The 22,505-nt window shown below is 42.6% G+C and overlaps 2 protein-coding genes across 2 annotated transcripts in view; both read right to left on the bottom strand.

The window, feature by feature from the left end:
• LOC141381797 (protein NLRC3-like) overlaps positions 1-10,050 on the bottom strand; it is a 54,868-nt gene extending 44,818 nt beyond the window's left edge. Inside the window, exons 1-4 of the mRNA XM_087249880.2 lie at positions 9,321-10,050; positions 7,006-8,089; positions 5,105-5,887; positions 988-4,836 (exon numbers count right to left, since the gene is read on the bottom strand). The gene's annotated coding sequence lies outside the window, so the exon portion shown is untranslated. The remainder of the gene's footprint in view (positions 1-987; positions 4,837-5,104; positions 5,888-7,005; positions 8,090-9,320) is intronic.
• The window catches only part of LOC137489757 (protein NLRC3-like), a 407,221-nt gene that overhangs the window by 370,692 nt on the left and 14,024 nt on the right, over positions 1-22,505 (bottom strand). The gene's annotated exons all lie outside the window — the stretch shown is intronic.

The following is a 22,505-nucleotide window of genomic DNA, read 5'->3' as shown; positions in this document are numbered from 1 at the left end:
CACACAGATCACTCATAAACACACAGATCACTCATAAACACACAGATCACTGACAAACACACAGATCGCTGATAAACACACAGATCATTCATAAACACACAGATCACTCATAAACACACAGAACCCTCATGAACACACAGTTCACTCATAAACACACAGAACCCTCATGAACACACAGATCACTCATAAACACACAGATCACTGACAAACACAGATCACTGATAAACACACAGATCATTCATAAACACACAGATCACTCATAAACACACAGATCACTGACAAACACACAGATCACTAATAAACACACAGATCACTGACAAACACACAGATCACTTATAAACACACAGATCGCTGATAAACACACAGATCACTTATAAACACTCAGATCATTCATAAACACACAGATCACTCATAAACACACAGATCACTCATAAACACACAGATCATTCATAAACACACAGATCACTCATAAACACACAGATCACTGATAAACACACAGATCACTTATAAACACTCAGATCACTGACAAACACACAGATCGCTGATAAACACACAGATCATTCATAAACACACAGATCACTCATAAACACACAGATCAATGACAAACACAAAGATCGCTGATAAACACACAGATCACTTATAAACACACAGATCACACATAAACACACAGATCACTCATAAACACACAGATCACTCATAAACACACAGACTCATTAATAAACACACAGATCACTCATAAACACACAGATCACTGAAAAACACACAGATCACTCATAAACACACAGATCACTTATAAACACACAGATCACTCATAAACACACAGACTTTAGTACCACAATGAAACACACTCAACATTAAAAGGTGTAAATGAAATCATCAGAATGTCTTCATCTCAGCAGTAAAGTTTTAGAAACACAAAGAGATGATCCACGGATAATCAGACGACACTCATAGATGATATAAAGCACAAAAAGAGCAAACTCTCACCTCAAATAATGCCTGCAGATCTTTTTGTTCTCCCGCTGAACTGTTGAGTTGAACAACAGATCAGAAAATTCTTTCACTTGTGAAAAACGCGTCAAAACATGTTTGAAACATGAGGGAATATCCAGTCAGGAAAAAAACACAGACGCACAATTATCATGGGAGGCTTTTGCTCAGCTCTTAATAGCAGTGTTAAGAAGACAAAGTAAAGCAATCAATGCAATGTTACAGTCTTCTTCTGTAGTGCACTTATATAACAGGTCACTTTCCAAATTTGGTATATACTTACAATAAATAAATTTTAGCCCCAGTTAGGTTTGTGATATTTATATTGTTTATTTATGTTTGTTATTTATATTATTCATGATTGTGAGTGTGCAGTAAAAGTACCACAACAACGATTAAGCTGTTCAAAAAGGCTACAATAAGAAGAGAGAGATGTAGCATCCAATAATAACAAACAACCATGCAATGTAACATTTCCAGCCATAAGTTTTCAAACCAAATACTTTCATTTTTATCAGTTTACTCTTGAGCAAAATAATCTCTCAAAAGCTGTGTCATGTTCAAAACCTTTACTGGATATTCAAGGTTTGTTCTTCATCGTAGTCATATTCTGATAAAATTTCCTCATCCTGTGCAGAAAAGCAAGAGGATTATGGTCTGGATTAACACTGATTATATAACTACTGCCTCCAGGTTAAACTGCAAAATGCTGTAAAGCTGACACCAGCGCCTCCTCAGTTGTCCTGTCCTGTACTTTTCAGCATTCGTAAATTTCCTTAAACACATTCAGCATAATCTATGCTAGCGGTGTCAAACTCAATTCCTGGAGAGTCCTTCAGAATTTAGATCCAACACATTTACCTGCTGCTTAACTCTTATTAGTGCATCCTTGCTTCATCTCCTGAATTAACTTCATGCTTAATATTCAGATTCATGTGCATTTGTTTTTTGGCTGAGGAGGAGCTAAAACAAGGAAAGATAATAAGAAGCCCATTATTCAAACAGGAATTCAATTCAATTCAGCTTTATTTGTATAGCGCTTTTACAATGTAGATTGTGTCAAAGCAGCTTCACATAAATGGTCATAGTAACTGGAACAGTGTGGTTCAGGTTTTAGTGTTTAAGTTCAGTTCAGTTCAGTTTAGCTCAGTTCAGTGTGATTTAATCATTACTGAGAGTTCAAACACTGAAGAGCAAATTCATCGATGCGTAGCTCTACCAATCCTGAACCATGTGAGGCAGTGGCGACAGCGGAGAGGGAAAAAAAACTTCACCTGATGGGAGTGAAGAAAAAAAACCTTGAGAGAACCAGACTCAGTTGGGCATGGCCATTTTAATTTCTCCGCTGGCCAAAAGTCTTGTGCAGAGCTTCATTCGCCGTGGTTTAGGCTGGAAGATGGCCTCAGCGAAGACTCGTCTGTCCCTGGAGCGTCGCTGGAATCAGACTCATGTTCTCCACTCCCCACGACCATCAGCGCAGCAGCAGCTCAGGATATGGCCTGGTCCCGGATATGGAATCCTTGGGATCATCACGTCGCTGGTCTTGGATCCAATCAGTGACTCTGCATAATCTGAGGACCTCGGGATGAGTATTCCCAGGTGAAAATAGAGAATAAAGAAAATAATTAGCGTAGCTGCTGTTCATAGAGTATATAAGCAAGATGCAGAAGCCTGTGTGGAACCCGCTAGGTGATGCATTGAGTGTATGCTTTACTAAACAGATAGGTCTTTAATCTAGTTTTGAACTGGGAGAGTGTGTCTGAGCCTCGGACGTTATCAGGAAGGCTATTCCAGAGTTTAGGAGCCATAAATGAGAAGGCTCGACCTCCTTTACTCGACTTTGCTATTCTAGGTACTACCAGAAGCCCTGAATTTTGAGATCTTAAAGAGCGAGTTGGATTGTAGCGAGACTGAAGATAAACAGGAGCTAGATTATTTAGAGCTTTATAGGTGAGAATTACTATTTTAAATTTAATACAAAACTTAACAGGCAGCCAGTGTAAGGAGGATAAAATTGGGGTTATATGATCATATTTTCTAGACCTGGTCAGAACTCTGGCTGCTGCATTTTGTACTAATTGAAGTTTGTTAATAGAGGATGCTGGGCAGCCAGCAAATAGAGCATTACAGTAATCCAGTCTCGAAGTCATAAAAGCATGGACTAGCTTTTCTGCATCTGAGATGGATAGCATATTTCGTAATTTAGCGATATTTCTCAGATGAAAGAAGGCAGTTTTTGTGACATGGGACATATGATTTTCAAAAGTTAGATTGCTGTCTAATATGACACCCAGATCTTTTATAGTAGAGCTAAAACTAACTTTGTATCCCTCTAATTGTAATTTGAGTTGCGAGATCTGCTGTGTGCAAGATTTAGGCCCAATAAGTAATAATTCTGTTTTGTCGGAGTTTAAGAGAAGAAAATTGTTGGTCATCCAGTCTTTGATGTCTTTGATACACTCAGTTAGTTTAGAAAGTTCAGACGTCTCGTCAGGTTTAGTTGAAATATATAATTGAGTATCATCTGCATAGCAGTGAAAGCTGATCCCATGTCTTCTAATAATGTCTCCCAGAGGTAGCATGTAAATTGTAAACAGTAAAGGGCCTAAAACTGATCCTTAAGGCACCCCATACTTTACTGGGCTGACTTTTGAAGGCTGTCCATTAATATTCACAAACTGGTAGCGGTCAGTTAAGTATGACTTAAACCATTGTAGAGCCTGTCCCTGGACACCTGTAGACTTTAAGCGATTTATGAGGATATTGTGGTCAATGGTATCAAATGCCGCACTAAGATCGAGTAAAACTATTAGCGAGATGCACCCTCGGTCAGCAGCTAAGAGTAAATCATTGGTTATTTTCACTTATGCGGTTTCTGTACTGTGATGAGCCCTGAAACCTGACTGAAACACTTCAAAAATATTGTTCGTCTGCAGAAAAGAGCATAATTGAGTGGAAACAACTTTTTCTAGTATTTTAGACATAAATGGAAGATTTGAAACAGGCCTATAGTTAGCTAAGTTGTTGGGGTCCAGTTGCGGTTTCTTAATAATAGGCTTAATAACAGCTAGCTTGCAAGAGTTTGGAACATGGCCTATAGATAAAGAAGAGTTGATAATGTTAAGAAGAGGTTCTCCTATAGCAGGTAGCAGCTCTTTCAGTAATTTTGTTGGAATTGAGTCCAGCATACACATAGCTGGTTTAGAGCTATTTATAATTTTATCTAGCTCTTCCTGTTCTATGATTTTGAAGCACTGTAGGTTAATATTATTATTACGACTCAGTGAAATATTTACAGGATTTGGAGTATAGGCCGGTGCAGAAAGTTTGGCATCTCCTATTTTCTGTCTTAACTCTAAAGCCTTCTATTTTATCACTTAAAAAATTCATGAAGTCATCACTACTAATTTGCAGTGGAACATTTTGTTCCATAGTTGACCAATTATTTGTTAATTTAGCAATGGTGTTAAATAAAAATTGTTATGATTATTTTCTATCAGTTTGCGCAGGTGCTCGGCCCTGGCAGATTTTAGAGCCCTTCTATAGCTGGACATACTGTCTTTGTATGCAATTCTAAAGACCTCTAAATTAGTTTTTTTTTTTTCCATTTATGTGCTAATGTTGTTTTTAATTCATATTTATGTGTGATTGCAGTCATTATGTTCAAAGTACTATGGTAAACAATACTAAGAGTGTGTCACACAAGCTGTCACTAAACAAATGTGCGAATATAAAATCAACTTTACCTTAGTTGAGGTTACTCCGTGAGCCTACAGTGAAGCACAGTTGAGCGAGAAGCCCGTGGAGAGAAAGCCTTCAGCTCCGCGTCAGCATGTCTCCCAAAGTCTAATAAACACACCAAAAAGCAAACAAAGTCACAACGCTGTAACTATACAAGACATTTATTATACTAGCAAACTGATGCTACTAGCCGTCTTATCATATGTTGACATTTTTACACACTTTAAAAAAGTATATTTAATATGCTTAACAATACAAGCTAGCAGCAGTGCTAGTCTACTCCAAAGTAAACACATTGCGTTGCTTCAAATTACTCAATCATGCTCACTGACTTGAAAGTTGACAAACATAAATGAAAAACGAGTTGTCTTACCGTGTACAGCTCTTGTTTTCATCGAGTTGCATCTCCGACTGATCCAGGAGTGTTTCTCGCTGTTTTCGCGTCTGCTATCATTCTTAGGATTCATCCTATTTCACGAATCAAAATAGCAACATGAAACTTGTGGACTTGATATGTTGACAGACTGGAGTTTGTGCAGGTCCCATAAACGTAATAAAATAGCATGATGATGATAAATTACATCAAAACTAACAACCATTTCTGCTGTTAGCTCCTCTGCCCCACTGTAAACAATGCATACCTGTTACATAAGTCCCTCTTCTGATGACACCGGGGACAAAAGCAGACTTTCCGGAAGTAGGAAAACAGAGACATTTTCTTAAAAATTTGTGCTTTTGCAGTTTGTAAAACATTTTAATATGATATTTTATGGTATTATAGAGTATTTTCACAAACGATTTTTAACAGTTTTTTTAACCTACAATATGCTCTTTAATACCTGTCGCTCTGCCTAAATCATCAAATATTCATCAAGTTTGTATTCTACTCAAAAAAGTAAATGTAGTAAACTAGAAAGAATCTTGATCCTAAAAGTAAAGAAACTTTACAAATAAAAGATGCAACACAGGACAATTGAATGGGTTTTCTAAACTTGAGGCCCTGGTATATGCAAACTAACTCTCCTTGAGCTCCACCTTATTTGATGTGCGCTGTCTTCCCAGTGATGCTACTCATTCAGGGAGTCAGACAGAGAACATCATCCAAAACAACACTAGCTACATGAATACACTTGAGAGTGGAGTACAGATGTATCCACTGTGGCGAGATGGATGCTTTTTAATGTTTATTTTTCTCAAGTGCCACTAGGGGGCGCTGCTCCGACCGGTCCTTCCTATCGCTTCCAGACAATACTTCCGGGGGTCGGAAGGAAGCGGAAGGGCTGGTAAACAATCGGAGATTATAAAAGAGGGAGAAAAGGCCAGAGAAGGGGCTTCTGGTTGTTTTTGGTGTCGGGTATTTGGTGGCAAGAATTGGAGAAGGAGGAGAAGAACGGTGTAAGGTGGAGAGCTTGTTGGTTTCAATGACTGTGTGAGGAAAAAACTGAGGGGTGGAAGCAATTCGTGGACGTGGTGACCAGGCGATCTCTCTAGTATTGTGTGCGAGGGGTCTGAAATTCTGATGGGAAAAGTGGACCTGTGCAGAACGGCTTCGGTGTCCCTGGGTCAGTAACTTTTGTCCATTTGCATCCATTCATACACCCACACATTCCACACACACATTACAACGTTATCACATAGGCTTTCTTTACATTTTTTCCCTCTCTTGTTTCCAGTCGATCAGCCACACATTATTATTGTTTGTTTGTTTGTTTGTTTGTTTTCTTTTGGGTTATCTAAACATTATTATTGAAGTGTTTGAATTGTTTGTTTGATGTTTCCTTTTGTTACCTAAGAAGTGCTAATTTTGACTATGATCTATGAATGAACAGTGATTAAAAGTATATATTTTGATTTAGAAAACCTTTTTGTTGTACTGCTTGTTAAAAATATACCAGTTAATTTAATTTAAAGTGTGTGTTGGGTTATCTTTATTTTCTTCTCTTTGTGTGTATGGTGGTTGAGTGTTTGCCGCGGCTATCCAGGGTTTTAATTTAATTTTTGGCAAGTTAATCTTGTCTGGCGCCCAAAGATTTATTAATTCTGGTAACTATTTTTTTTTTTTGTTTGAGGTCCGCTGGCAGTGGGATTAAGGGACGTGTGAAAGCCAGCTAGTGCAGTACTCACGTGGACCAGCGATTGAGCGTTCGGCTGCGGTGCAGGAGGTCCCGTGTTCGAATCCCGCGGAGTTCAGTTTTTGAGATTTGAATTATTATTTTTTCTTATTATAAACTGTATATAAGATTTATTTATTACAAACAACCACCGTCACACCACACCTGTACAATCACTTGCAAAGAGAGATTTTAATCCGCAGAGGTGCTGTTTGCCAGATGTTTATGAAACTATTCTTTCAACCGCCATCATTGAGTTTACAGTAAACGTGAGGAGCACAACACATTTACAACCCCACCTACTGCAGTGTAGGAGTGTTGGAAAACAGTATACTGTCACTCAGCCTTTTCAAACATTATTTAGACATGAAACATCCTGTGCACATGAGAAAATTTTTTGCTGCATTCATGTCATGTGTGCAACTTTTGTCCAATTCTATAGACACTCACCAGATCTGTACGGTTTCTCTCCAGTGTGAATCTTCTTCTGTTTCCAGAGGTGGTAACTGATTAAACCTCTTGTCACAGTGTGAACACTTGTACGGTCTCTCAAGTGTGAAACGTCTGGTGCAGTTTCAATTTTGTAATAAAAGTCTTCTCACACTTAAGCACATATACTCTTTCACACCAGTGTGGATCTTCATGTGTTCATTAAGGTTTGCTGATTGGTTGAAACTCTTCCCACACTGAGTGCATGTGAATGGTTTATCTCCAGTGTGGGTCTTCATGTGTTTATTAAGGTCTGAGGAGTTGTTGAAACTCATCCCACACCGAAGCTGCGGTCACACTAGAGTTTGAGCATGCGAAATTCTGTTATATGGCGCTGTGTAAAGGAGCGGTATTAAACAAGATGATTAGACATAAAAAAGTGAGCGATTGGTACATATTTTACATTTCTGTCCATAAAGGTCATGTTTTTATCTTTAATTGGTCTTACAGTCAAGTGATACAATTTCGCAGGTCAGAGTTCACCAAGCTTGAACTTTGCAAAGCAGTGAACTGTGAAACTTAACACATAAACTTGGTTTGTGGTCTGACACATTCCCGTGCTTATGAAAGGAAATCCATGGGGAGAAAAGTCCAGTGTGACCGCGGCTTAAGTGCAAGTGAATGGTTTCTCTCCAGTGTGGATCATCATGTGTCGATTAAAGTGTGATGATCGGCTGAAACTCTTCTCACATTGAGTGCATGTGAATGGTCTCTCTCCAGTGTGCATCTTCATGTGTTCATTAAGGTGTGATGATCGGCTGAAACCAGTGGCGTAGCGCAAAATACGGAGGCCCCCCTGCAGGGATCACCGACGGGGCCCCCAGTTGAAGGCGGGGGTGGGGGGGGTATACACATAGATATACACATATACACATATGTCTATGATCGGGAGTTTTCCTGGATGTTAGTATGCATTTTTTTTAATGATGAAAATTTTTATTTGACATCACTTTTCTACATTGATGGATCACTTATCGCACGGGCATTCCAGACAAAAAGCTTGTGTTTGTGTGTATGGAAATGTACTATTCACTCTCCCTGTTAAATTTGATCTAATCATGTGCTGAAATACAGCTCCTCTCCTGCTTTCACTGCTCATACTGACGGAGGGAGCGATTTGTTTGTGAATGAATCTCCGTTATGAACGACTCGTTCACTAGCCGACAATAATACAAGTTTCTGGCACCACAGTATCTCTTTGTCATATTTCTTTGGCATTGTTTGCTGATTTATTCAACAAACCTAGCATAAACCGAGTGTTTAGTGCGAGTTGGTGCTACTTTGCCTTATGGTGAATGCAGTAAGTGACTATAGCTATTATCAATAACGGTACCTGTTTAGCACAAATTTCAAAACATACAAAAACGTAAAAAACTTAATCCTATGAAATGTTCTGCCTTTGTGCTTAGTTTTCTTTGTTTTCTCGTTACTACACTCGTAGACGGCGCTTAAGTCGTGCATCTTCACGTAATAACACTGTCTTGACTAGTGCGGTTGAATGACATTTGTCCTTGGAGCACTGTACCAATGTGGCGGCGCTATAGACGCATGCTCAGGGTCCCTATGCGATATCTAGTGTATATATCTATGTCATAAATTGAGGAGCGGGGAAAGGAGGCGGAGTGGCGTGACAACGCGAGGAATCCTTCACAAACTGAGGAGCGATCACAAACCGAAAGTGTCGAGAGCGTCAAAGTAGCCAGAAGTCATTCATTTTTTAACGAGAACCGGCGGCGAGAAACAGCGGCGCGTCTTCATTGGCTATGACGCGGTTCGGCGGCAAGCAATCAGAATGAAGTAGTCCACCGCCTGAGCGGAGTTCAGAGAACACAGACCTGTAAACTTTGGTTCCGACCACAGTTGTTCCCAAGAGTTTGATTATTGCGGTTCCTGGATTTTCAATTATTAAAAATCGCGACGACGTGGGGCCCCCTAATCACGCGGGGCCCCCCCGCGGTGCGTGCCCTGCGGGCCCGTCCACTACGCCACTGGCTGAAACTCTTCCTACACAGAGTGCATGTGAATGGTTTCTCTCCAGTGTGGATCCTCATGTGAATCTTAAGATCCCATTTTCTTCCAAAACTCTTCCCACACTGAGTGCAGGTGAATGGTTTCTCTCCAGTGTGGATCCTGATGTGTTTATTAGGGCGTGATGAGCAGTTAATAGTCTTTCCACACTGGGTGCAAGTAAAGGGTTTCTCTCTAGTGTGGATCTTCTTGTGTTTATTAAGGTGTGATGATCGGCTGAAACTCTTCCCACATTGAGTGCATGTGAATGGTTTCTCTCCAGTGTGGATCCTCATGTGAATCTTAAGATCCCATTTTCTTCCAAAACTCTTCCCACACTGAGTGCATGTGAATGTGTTCTCTCCAGTGTGGATTGTCATGTGAGTCTTAAGATCTAAATTTCTTCCAAAACTCTTCCCACATAGAGTGCATGTGAATGGTTTCTCTCCGGAATGAATCTTCATGTGTTCATAAAGGTGTGATGATCGGCTGAAACTCTTCCCACACTGAGTGCATGTGAATGGTTTCTCTCCAGTGTGGATCCTCATGTGAATCTTAAGATCCCATTTTCTTCCAAAACTCTTCCCACACTGAGTGCAGGTGAAACGATTCTTGTCTCTCCTTTTCAAAATGCCATCAGTCTGTAAATGAGTTTTTTCCTCAATTTTGAAATGATGTTGGTCCTCTTTCCTCCCCTTATTCTCTTCAATTAGGTCTGAAATAAATAAAACATTAGTTTTCATTAAGTCTTAAAACTCTCATGAAAAGTGAAAAGACACTGGAAACATTGGCTACACACACTGTAATTTTGATGCATGGCAAATTAAAATAAACCAGATCATATTTTGTTTGGTCCATTAACGTGTACACATTTAAGCAGATTCAATTTATCTTTATTTATCTAGTGCGTTTACAATGTAAATTGTGTCAAAGCCGCTTAAAGAGCCCATATTATGGGTTTTTGAAAATTCCCCTCCATGTAGTGTGTAACACAGTTCTAAGTGAAGTGAAGTATCCAGCTAAGGCTTAAATCTGTTAGTGTTTAAAACTGTTAATTCATCTACAAAAGAGTCGACTCATAGTGCTTCAAACGAGTCGGCTTGATACCGATTCATTAGGTGTTTCGCCATGACGTACAAACGAAACCAAGTTATTCACGTGCACGCGCAAACCCGGGAGATTTCAAACCTGAGGCCCCGCCCTCTGACGCAGAAACCCAGACACACACACACACACCCACAAACACACGCACACAAACATGCCGGTCGATTGAAGTCACACTGCAGATGGATATATTGAGTCTCTACCCAAAGATGAAACCTCAGCATTATAGCCAAGCAGTTGGAAACTACTGGAAACTGGAACTACTGGAAACTTCTGGAAACTACATGCTACAAAGAATACTTCATCAGCGTTTGTTAAAGGAAGGATCAGTAAAGAGTAACATACTGATGGACGTCAGGATGGGTTTCTTCCTCCATTCTCAAGTGTAAGTACGTGCGATTAAAGTTGCCTCGTTGACTCTAGCTTGCAAATGTATTTAGTTGTGATTTGTTACTTGTAACCGCGTGTACTGTATCAGGTTAACTGGCTATATTCCCTTATCACGTGCAAAGTCATGTTAAAAACGCGTCGCGTGCTGCTTTGTTAACGGAGCTCCGTGGACGAGGAGTAGTGTGTGTGTCTGTGTGTGCGCGCGCTGTCGTCCGGAGGTGTGTGTGTGTGTGTGTGTGTGTGTGTCTGTGTGTGTGTGTGCGTGTGTGTGTGTGTGTGTGTGCGCGTGTGTGTGTGCGCGTGTGTGTGTATTTGTGTGTGTGTGCGCGTGTGTGTGTTTGTGTGTATTTGTGGTGTGTGCGTGTTTGTGTGTGTGCGTGTGTGTGTGTGTGTGTGCACGACAGTGTGTGTGTGTGTGTGTATGAGAGAGAGTGTGTGTGTGTGAGAGAGAGAACGTGTGTGTGTGTGTGTGCATGTGTGCGTGTGTGTGTGCATGTGTGCGCGTGTGTGTGTGTGCGTGTGTGTGTGCTTGTGTGTGTTTGTGCGTGTGCTTGTGTGCGTGTGTGTGCGCGTGTGTGTGTGTGCATGTGTGTGTGTGTGTTTGTGCGTGTGCGTGCGAGTGTGTGTGTGTGAGTGTGTGTGTGTGCGTGTGTGTGTGCGTGCGAGTGTGTGTGTGCGTGCGAGTGTGTGTGTGTGTGTGTGTGCGTGTGTGTGCGTGCGAGTGTGTGCGTGCGAGTGTGTGTGTGCGTGCGAGTGTGTGTGTGTGTGTGTGTGAGAGAGAGAGAGGGTTTGTGTGTGTGTGTGCATGTGTTCACTGCTGTGTGTGTGTGAGCGTGAGAGAGAGGAAGTGTGTGTCTGTGTCTATGTGTGAGAGAGTGTGCATGCTTGTGTGCGAGTGTGTGTGTATTTCTGATTGTGTGTGAGCCTGTGCGTGTGAGAGAGAAAGGGTGTGTGTGTGTGTGTGTGTGTGTGCGCGCGTGAGCATGTGTGTGTGAGAGTGAGTGTGTATGTCTGATTGTGTTTGAGCGTGTGCGTGTGAGAGAGAGAGACAGAAGGGAGCGTGTGTGTGTGTGTGTAGTCCTACATTTGTGCAGTCCTGCTGTAATCCTCGTCTCTCCTCCATGATCCAGACTGTAAACACACACAGATTGACATTCAGTCAGTACACAAACATCAGCTTTAAACACACACACACGCACACAGTCCTTACAGTCAGTACACAAACATCAGCTTATAACACACACACACACACACATACACAAACAATAAGACATGTGGAGTGTGTGCTGAATGCTGGATTGTGATTGGCTGATCTCAGTGCATTAATAACTGCAGTAAAACAACATGAGTGTGTGTGGAGCTGTCAAATCAGCTTCTGAATGACACACAGAGCTTTTAGATCAGATGTGGAAACAGAAAACAGAATGGAAACACAGAAACAGACAAATATAAAGACTGAAGGATTCATTTAATGATCAATTGACAAAAGCGCAGCACAATAATAAAGCAGAATTCAGTGTTAAATGACTTGAAATATGATGAAGATCTTCATCTTCTGTCAAATGCCTCTTCATCATCTCCAAACATTGCTAAGTTGGAGAGCAGTGAATCCAGACCAATCTGCAGTCCTCCTCGCCCTTTGGAAGCTTGGTGGGTTTGTGTTCTGTTTATTGTTCATAATACTTCAGTTATAAAGGATTAGTTTAGGAGTTTTTTGTCATTTGCTTTATTTGAGTTTGTTCAACATGTGATTGTCACTGGACTATATCAGAACCAGCATCACTGTCTGCTGATCACTTTTATTGCCTGATATTTTGTGTTCATGTTAGTTTAGAAGCAGAAAAGAGCCAGACTACAAGATATGTGAGATATTTGCCAGAAACATCTTTGTTATGTCCACATTGTGAATGTAAATTTATATTGTTTATTTTCTTCCTGTTTATAGTTTTACTCCGCCCTTATTAAAGTGTGATAAAGGACATTAATGAAGTTATTGAGGGAGAGTTTAACTTGCTGTTAAAGTATACACAGGACGTATTTGGAGAACAGTACACACACATCTCTGACCTGATACTGTACAGTTCTTCAGCAGAAATGTAGATGTGGCCTACCCTATTAGTAATTAGTGGGGGAAGATATAAAACGACAACCAGGATGGTATGTGTCGGAGTCCCGCCCCTTCCGACTGGTCACTTCCCGCTTTCAGTCACTCGCCGGCAGTGTTGCGTCTTATCGGGATCACGGTATTGGTCTGCATCTACGGCTGCTCTTCTGCAGTCAGCAGTTTGTTTCACTGCATTACAAAACTACGTTTAACCCAACGGATATGTTTAGGACTTATTAATGATTGATTGAGCCCGTTTTCCTCTGTGTTGGCGTTCTAATGCTCTTGATTAGGCGAAATTGAGTGTTGCGACCGAAAATGATTGCTGGGTGCCGTATGACAACCTATAGCTACGTGGGAGGTTTCTAAACGACGCTGCTGCTTAACCGCTGTTTAACTGCTGCTTAACCGTGGTTTAACTGCTGCTTTACCGCTGTTTAACTGCTGCTTTGATGCTGTTTAAGTATTTTTGGGGATGATGCTGTTTTAATGTAGTAAACATTAGTTTCCCTACACATTCAGTGCTAGGACCGTATATTTGAAGGTTGTGGTTGACCGATTGGTCCTTGTGTTCTTTTTTTCTTTTATTTGGGTAATTTCGCCTAGTTTTGTTAGATATATATTTATTTTTTACTTTTTGTGTTGGTTTCCTTGAAATTAGTATTCTCTAATTTGATTTCTTTCTGTTACATTGTTTTTTTGTATGCTTTATTGAAATTGTATTTGTTTTTTTATTTGTAACAGTCTTCGTGTATGTATATTCAAGACTGTTTAACCCTTTTGTGTCTTCCTTTTATATTTTGTATTTTTGGGTTGCTTCCTCAGCAGAGGGTTCATTAAGAGGGGTTGTAATCCATTATCCATTAGCATTGCAGTGTGTTGTGCGCCCAAGTGATTGTGTGTTAGAGTGTCAGTGACCGGTTTATTAAAACTTTGTAGTAACTGGATTTTGTGTTTTCAGGAGCAGAGCACCTAAGGCAGGGTGGATTCCTGGTGGAGGTCTTTCTTGCGCGTGTGCTGTGTGTATGCGCTGTGTGTGTGTGTGTGTGTGTGTGTGTGTGTGTGTGTGTGTGCGTGTGTGTGTGTCACAGGTCTTGGTGGTCTTGCTGTGGAGGCCTTGTTGTGCCCTTATTCTCTGCTGTCACGTCTAAGCTCCTGCACTCCTAAATCCAGGTGTTTTAGTGTGTGCGTGTAGTGTATTTTTAGTAGATGGGTTTTATTGAATTTAAACAGTATATACATTGTCCCCCTTTTTGATGCATTTTTGAAAAAAATAAAGTTTGTATGTATTTTTTCCAATCCACGTCTCTTGCCATTTACTGCAAGCTTACCTGTGTTGCCTTTTATAATATAAAATATAGGTCCCTGGCCATATTCCTGGGTGGCGTAGTCGTGCTAGCTGTTGAACATTATTGAACCCCTTGGTTATGCCACATTTTTGGCGTAGTCGGCAGGGTTGCAGTAATTTAGGCAAAAACGTGGTTTGATAAATTAGGGTTTTGTTTGGTTGTCTTGTTCTTGTTTGTTTCATTGTGATTTTAGTGTAAAGCAGCAGCGTTGGTTAGGAGTTTGGGGAACATCCATTTGCTTCAGTCTACTGATAGTGGGGCCCTTTGTGGTGGTAAGTGGTAATTTTTTTTTCTTTAAAGATGGAAGATGAAATGAGTGAACTTAGACAACTGGTGGCCCAGTTGAAGGCGGACAATGAGAGGTTGCGCCTAGAGCGTACCCCTGCATTGCCTGGTCCTAGTGCGGCATCCCCGGTGTCCGATGCAGAGCCTGTACTACCTCAACCTGCTGACAGAAATATTGGTCAGCCTGAAAGATTTGTGTTTGTTCCTAGGGACTGTAAATGTCCCAAGTTTAATGGTAAAACAGGAATTGGAATAAATGAGTGGACTGAGGAGGCACAGGCCTGCATTAAGACTCGTCATTTGTCAATTTCTGATCAGGCATTCTTTTTATTTGACCACCTAGAGGGAGAAGCACATGAAGAGATCAGGTATCGTTCTGATATCGAACGAGGGGACCCAGACAAGATTTTTAGTGCATTACGTGAAGTTTTTGGTTGTTCTCAGTCTCACGTGGCATTACAGGAAGCCTTTTTCTCCAGGAGGCAGTCAGAGGGAGAGAGCTTACTTGAATTCTCTCTTGCTTTGATGGCCTTGATGGAGAAAGGTAAACAAGGGTTTTCGGGGGTCATACCAAATGCTCCAGTATTATTACGTGACCAGTTCGTGGAACATGTAGCAGATAATGCACTTCGCCGTGAGCTTAAACAATTAGTCCGCCGTCAACCGGCTATCACGTTGCTAGAAGTGCGTAGCGAGGCGATTAGGTGGGAACAAGAAGGTATGCCTGGGGGGGCGCGGGCTCGTAGCCAGTCTGTCCCATTGTCATATGGGATTCAGTATGGGGTTCAGGGGGGAACTCATTCAAATAAAGCGGCATCCTCGCAATCTGAATTAAGCGAAATAAGAGAAATGTTAAAAGCACAACAACGTCAGTTGAACCAGCTTGCTCAAAGTTTTGCCCAAATTCAGGGGGTACCTCCGCGGAGTCGCTCCCCCCGCTTTGGACCAGTGATCTGTAGGCGGTGCCACCACCCAGGCCATTTTGCCAGGGACTGTAATGCATCATTGCCAGGTCCGTCGTCTTCTGTGTCTACTGCTGTGTTACCAGTGGAGGGGCCCCGTCAGTCAAGTCAGCCCTCGGGAAACTAATACCCACCGGGCTGTTGAGCCACAGCTCGGATGGGGTAATAAGGGGCTCCGATGTTCTAATTAGTGGTAGCTCAGTGTCCCGTTTAATGTCAGGTTGCCCTCAGTTGGTGGTCAACATTGGTGGTGTTCCTATCACTTGTTTGCTTGATACAGGTTCCATGGTGACCACCATAACTGAGAGCTGCTTTCTGGAAAACTATAATCCGTGGGGTCAAGAACGTCTAAAACTGTGCCAACGGCTTCAACTACGTGCTGCTAATGGGCTTGAAATCCCATATATTGGCTATTTGGAGTTAGACGTGGAGCTGTGTGGCAAAATAGTTCCAGATTGTGGGATATTGGTGGTCAGAGATCCTCCTGGTGGCATGTGTGCTCGGCTCTCTGGGGTGCTGGGGATGAATGTGCTGAGCCGGTGCTACCAGGAGCTCTTTGGCCAACATGGGCAGGCCTTATTTGATTCTCCACCAGTAGTAGGGTTCCCTGGTGCTGTGATGCAGGCTTTGCAACACTGTCATGAGATTGGGCCCCAGACAGTATTTGGCCAAGTAGGTAAGACAAGGGTGCGAGGTCGTTACCAGTGCCGTGTTCCAGGTGGTACCATGAAGATCGTTGCTGCTACTTGTTCAGAGCACTATTCAGGGAACACTGTGTTGTTTGAACCACTGGAGTCAGGACTTCCGGCAGGGCTTTTGGCCTCACCAGCCTTGGTGCCTGTTGTGCGAGGGACAGTCTATATCCCAGTGCTCAATGTTGGAACATTAGATGCAGTTCTTTTTCCGAACACCTTTACTAGGTTCTTTGTGTAGCGTGTATGTGGTGAGTTTACCTCCCGGGGTGACTGAAGTGAAGGAGGTGGTGGCTACTGTGAGTTCTCAAGGTTGTGGGATTGCACCCTCTGTACAAGAACAGGTTAACTCTCTAGACTTGTCTGTTTTGGAGATGGAGGAGCAGGACCAGGTGAGGACCCTCTTACACAGATATCAGTCTGTTTTTTCCACTCACGACCAGGACTTGGGGTGTACTAATCTGATCTCCCATGATATTCCCCTCACAGATGATGTTCCGGTTCGGCAGCGGTATAGACGCTTGCCCCCATCTGAGTATGATGTGGTCAAAATTCACATAAACCAGTTGTTGGAGGCCCAAATTATACGTGAGAGCTGTAGTCCATATGCGTCTCCTATTGTCTTAGTAAAGAAAAAAGACGGTAGTCTACGCATGTGCGTAGACTATCGGCAATTGAATGCAAAGACTAGGAAGGGTGCATTTCCATTGCCCCATATAGAAGAGACTTTGGATGCACTGACTGGAGCCCGCTGGTTCTCCACTTTGGATTTGGCCAGTGGCTACAACCAGGTTCCAGTCACTGAGGGGGATAAGGCCAAAACTGCATTCTGTACCCCGTTTGGCCTATTCGAATGGAACAGGATGCCGTTTGGGCTTTGTAACGCTCCTAGTACATTCCAGCGTTTAATGGAGAGATTATTTGGTGACCAGCGACATTCTTCATTACTTTTATATCTTGATGACATTGTGGTTTTCTCCTCCTCAGTGACTCAGCATCTGGAACGGTTGGAGGTAGTCTTGGGTAGGCTAAAGCGAGAGGGCCTGAAAGCCAAGTTGGAAAAATGTGCGTTCTTCAAACAGCATGTTGCATATTTGGGGCATGTAGTGTCATCTCAGGGTGTTTCCACAGACCCCAGTAAAGTGGAGGTCGTAGCAAATTGGGGGCGTCCAAATAATGTGACAGAACTTCGTTCATTTTTAGGGTTTGCTGGCTATTATCGCCGCTTTGTGGAGGGGTTTGCCAAGTTGGCGGCCCCTCTTCATAAGCTAGTGGCTGAATTTGTTGAGGGCAAGCGAAAGAAGCCCACAAGACTTGGTTTCGCTAGTGCATGGACTGGGCCTTGTCAGAGCTCCTTTGACGCCTTAAAGGAAAAACTTACCACATCACCCATACTCGCTTACGCTGACTTTTCGTTACCTTTTATTCTAGAAGTAGATGCAAGTCTGCAGGGCCTAGGAGCTGTACTCTCCCAGGAGCAGGAGGGGAAGGTGCGACCCATTGCCTTTGCCAGTCGCAGTTTGCGGCCCACTGAGCGCAACCCAGTAAATTACAGCTCAATGAAACTGGAGTTCTTGGTGCTCAAGTGGGCCATGACGGAAAAATTTCGAGAGTACTTGTTGGGGCATAAATGTATTGTCTTTACTGACAACAACCCTTTGAGTCATCTAGCGACAGCAAAGCTGGGGGCCACTGAACAGTGCTGGGCTGCCCAGCTGGCAGTTTTTGACTTTGACATTCGTTACCGTCCGGGTAAGAATAATGGTAATGCAGATGCTCTTTCGAGGCAGTCTACAGTAGATAGTGAGGGGGGGGGGGGTCTTTGTTGCCCGCTACTGCAGTTCCTACAGCTTTACAGCAGGCTGTTAGAGGGGAGCCAGTGTATGCAGTCACCCGAGCAGCACTTAACGTCTTCCCAAGTCATTCACCAGCTGACTTAAGGGGGCTGCAAGAGACTGACCCAGATATAGGTAAGGTCTTGTTGTTTTGGCGCAGCAAAAAGTTTCCCTGTTTAGATGAACGCAAATTGTTGTCTAAAAGTAGTGTAACTATACTCCGTCAGTGGGAACGGTTGGTAGAACTTAATGGAGTTTTACACCGTCGAATCTTCCGCCCCGATGGGAGGGAAAAAGTTTTTCAAGTGGTTCTACCTGCGGTATTAAGGGAGGAAGTTTTAAGACACTTGCACCAGGAGCATGGTCACCAGGGCATTGAACGGACCACTGAGTTGGTACGCCAGCGTTGCTACTGGCCAGGTATGTCTGGGGAGGTGGCCCGTTGGTGTAGGGAGTGTGAACGCTGTTACAAAGTTACAAAAGATGGACCACATGGGGCCTCCAGTTTTATGGGGCATTTGCTAGCCGCTAGGCCTAATGAGATCTTGGCCATTGACTTTACAGTGTTAGAGCCATCCCGTTCAGGGTTGGAGAATGTTCTGGTGATGACTGACGTTTTCACCAAGTACACCCTGGCTGTTCCAACCCGAGGTCAACGAGCGGAAACTGTACCTCAGGTGTTGGTGGTGGAATGGTTCTGCAAATTCGGGGTTCCTGGTCGTATACATTCTGACCAGGGCAGAAATTTTGAATCTTCCCTTATACAACAGCTTTGTAGCTTGTATAACGTAGAGAAGTCGCGAACCACACCTTACCACCCTGCAGGAAACGGCCAGTGTGAGAGGTTTAACCGAACCCTCCACAACCTGTTGCGCACTCTGCCTCCTTCTAGTAAGCGAGACTGGGCCTTATGTCTTCCACAAGTGCTGTTTTGTTATAGCACTACCCCCCCATCAATCAACAGGTGAATCACCGTTTTATTTGATGTTTGGTCAGGAGCCTCGGCTACCTGTTGACTTTCTATTAGGTAACGTGGAGGAGGCAGCTGCAGGGACAATACATGAGTGGGTGAGGGAGCACCAAGTTCAACTTCAAGTGGCGTTTGAAGGTGCAAGGGGACACTTGAGAGCTGCGGCAGAACGGCGTAAGGAGTTGTATGACTTGCGTGTACGAGATGCACCACTGAGTGAGGGGCAGTTGGTCTACCTTCGCGATCTTGGTGTGAGGGGTCGGGCAAAGATCCGTGATTGTTGGAGCCCAGTGGTGTATCAGGTTGTGAAAGCCCCTAAAGAAGGAGGATCAGTTTATTCGATTGCCCCATTGAATGATTTGGATAAGGTGAGGCAGGTACATCGCTCGCTGCTGAAGGGCCGAATACAGAAGGATTGCCCTGACAACTTGCCCTCCTGTAGTTCTGGAGTGGAACCTGAACCCCCCTTGGAGGAACCGGCCTTGGAAGAGTCAGAACAGGTTGATTTGTGGGTTTTGTTGCCTGCAACTGCTCTAGTGAGTGAGGCCGGGCAGGGAGTAGATTCACGACAAGTAAGTTGATCCACTAGCAGTAGGGCAGGGGTCTCTGTTAGTGCAGATCAAACCTGTGGGAACGAGGTGGAGTTACCTGTAGATGTAGTACTACGACGGTCTAGGAGGGCGACAGCTGGTCAGCACTCTAATGTTCATCGCCTTCCACGATCTGTGGGAAGGGGTACTGACAGAGAGGAGCCTGTAGGAACCTCTAGGGCGATTACCGCTTGGTTTAGACCCTGGAATTGAAGGGTTGAAGTGTTTATCGTCGGGGCGACGATACAGAAGCTGGGGGTAGATTGTGGCCAGACAAGCGCCGCCCCTCTGTGGTTGCGGGTGGCATACCCCCTACCCTATTAGTAATCAGTGGGGGAAGATATAAAATGACAACCAGGATGGTATGTGTCACGAGTCCCGCCCCTTCCGACTGGTCACTTCCTGCTTTCAGTCACTCGCCGGCAGGTATGTGGATGACAGTTCGCCTGTGTACGGGTTGCTTCATTGGGAAAGCTCATGTTTTGTATGTTTGTTTAGTGTTGCGTCTTATCGGGATCACAGTGTTGGTCTGCATCTACGGCTGCTCTTCTGCAGGTAACTGGCTGCGTTTGCTCGTTGCTTTTTGGATGGAAAGTTGATTGTAGTAAAGTGATCATTATCTGTTTCCTCCTCCTTTGCAGTCAGCAGTTCGTTTCACTGCGTTACAAAACTACGTTTAACCCAACGGATATGTTTAGGACTTGTTAATGATTGATTGAGCCCGTTTTCCTCTGTGTTGCCGTTCTGATGCTCTTGATTAGGCGAAATTGAGTGTTGCGGTAAGTGATTTTAAAATCTTTGGATTAGCTTGCTCATGCACTCAATCTAACTTAAATCCCCTTACCATTTTACAGACCGAAAATGATTGCTGGGTGCCGTATGACAACCTATAGCTACGTGGGAGGTTTCTAAACGACGCTGCTGCTTAACCGCGGTTTAACTGCTGCTTTACCGCTGTTTAACTGCTGCTTTGATGCTGTTTAAGTATTTTTGGGGATGATGCTGTTTTAATGTAGTAAACATTAGTTTCCCTACACATTCAGTGCTAGGACCGTATATTTGAAGGTTGTGGTTGACCGATTGGTCCTTGTGTTCTTTTTTTCTTTTATTTGGGTAATTTCGCCTAGTTTTTGTTAGATATATATTTATTTTTTACTTTTTGTGTTGGTTTCCTTGAAATTAGTATTCTCTAATTTGATTTCTTTCTGTTACATTGTTTTTTTGTATGCTTTATTGAAATTGTATTTGTTTTTTTATTTGTAACAGTCTTCGTGTATGTATATTCAAGACTGTTTAACCCTTTTGTGTCTTCCTCTTATATTTTGTATTTTTGGGTTGCTTCCTCAGCAGAGGGTTCATTAAGAGGGGTTGTAATCCATTATCCATTAGCATTGCAGTGTGTTGTGCGCCCAAGTGATTGTGTGTTAGAGTGTCAGTGACCGGTTTATTAAAACTTTGTAGTAACTGGATTTTGTGTTTTCAGGAGCAGAGCACCTAAGGCAGGGTGGATTCCTGGTGGAGGTCTTTCTTGCACGTGTGCTGTGTGTATGCGCTGTGTGTGTGTGCGTGTGTGTGTGTGTCACAGGTCTTGGTGGTCTTGCTGTGGAGGCCTTGTTGTGCCCTTATTCTCTGCTGTCACGTCTAAGCTCCTGCACTCCTAAATCCAGGTGTTTTAGTGTGTGCGTGTAGTGTATTTTTAGTAGATGGGTTTTATTGAATTTAAACAGTATATACATTGTCCCCCTTTTTGATGCATTTTTGAAAAAAATAAAGTTTGTATGTATTTTTTCCAATCCACGTCTCTTGCCATTTACTGCAAGCTTACCTGTGTTGCCTTTTATAATATAAAATATAGGTCCCTGGCCATATTCCAGGGTGGCGTAGTCGTGCTAGCTGTTGAACATTATTGAACCCCTTGGTTATGCCACACAATGATTATACAAAAGTGTTGCATGGAATTTAACAAGAAGAAGCAGTGTAACACCAATCTGCATCATTTACTGATTTATCTGGAGCAGAAAAGTAATTAATTGCCCCATAAGCCTTACTGTAGCTGCACAAATAGGTGATGGTGATCAGCAACAGGCTTAGTGATTCAGTAAATCACCCTATAGACTGACAAAAGTAACACACGGTGCTCTGGCAGATACAGTAAAGGACAGAGAAATCCTGAGGTTTGTAGCTGCTCATTGAAAAGAAAGTAGATACGTATAAAACAACTGAGATAATCGCACCAAGAATGAGAAGCAAACATTGCCTTTTGAAGATGTGGAGCCAGAAAAGAGAGGCCTGATTTTGGGGTCTAGTGTGCAGTTTTTTATTACTGTTATTGATCAGCTCAAGTTATATAGTTTGGTTTTACTCTGATTTGCATGGATCAATCATTCTGTTTTCACCTTTAATAAATATAACTTATTCCTCTTTAAGTCAAAATATGAACTGAACTTGTCAATAGTGTTCATTTAACATTGAGCGAATGCTAGTTGCTTTACCCATTGAACATTCCTGTGATTATTTATAAAACATTTTACTTACCACAACTTGCCTACTGCTTGACATGGATAACCCGCTGATTTACTGTGTCATCGCTGCAGTACAAACGGTCCTACATCCTCTTGAGACACTCTGCTGCAGCCAAGGCATTTTATACTGTCTGCACAACGGCAACACAAAATGCAATTTAATAAAAGACTTATTAAAAAAACTGTATATGTTCTTGCATGATAAAAGACAACACATTTAATCATATATATATAATGACTCGTAATGAATGAGAGTGATCAGACATTTACTGAAGCATTATTAATGCAGAGTTGTGCTGGTGAACATCAGTTAATGCACTGAGAGTCAACAAGAACTAACAGAGAACAACTTTACTGTCATCAA

This window comes from Danio rerio, chromosome 4 (genome assembly GCF_052040795.2).
Source record: "Danio rerio strain M-AB ecotype USA chromosome 4, GRCz13ab, whole genome shotgun sequence".
Classification (NCBI taxonomy): domain Eukaryota; kingdom Metazoa; phylum Chordata; class Actinopteri; order Cypriniformes; family Danionidae; genus Danio; species Danio rerio.
Note: the sequence above shows the minus strand (reverse complement) of the source record. Positions and strands in the feature narration are given on the sequence as shown.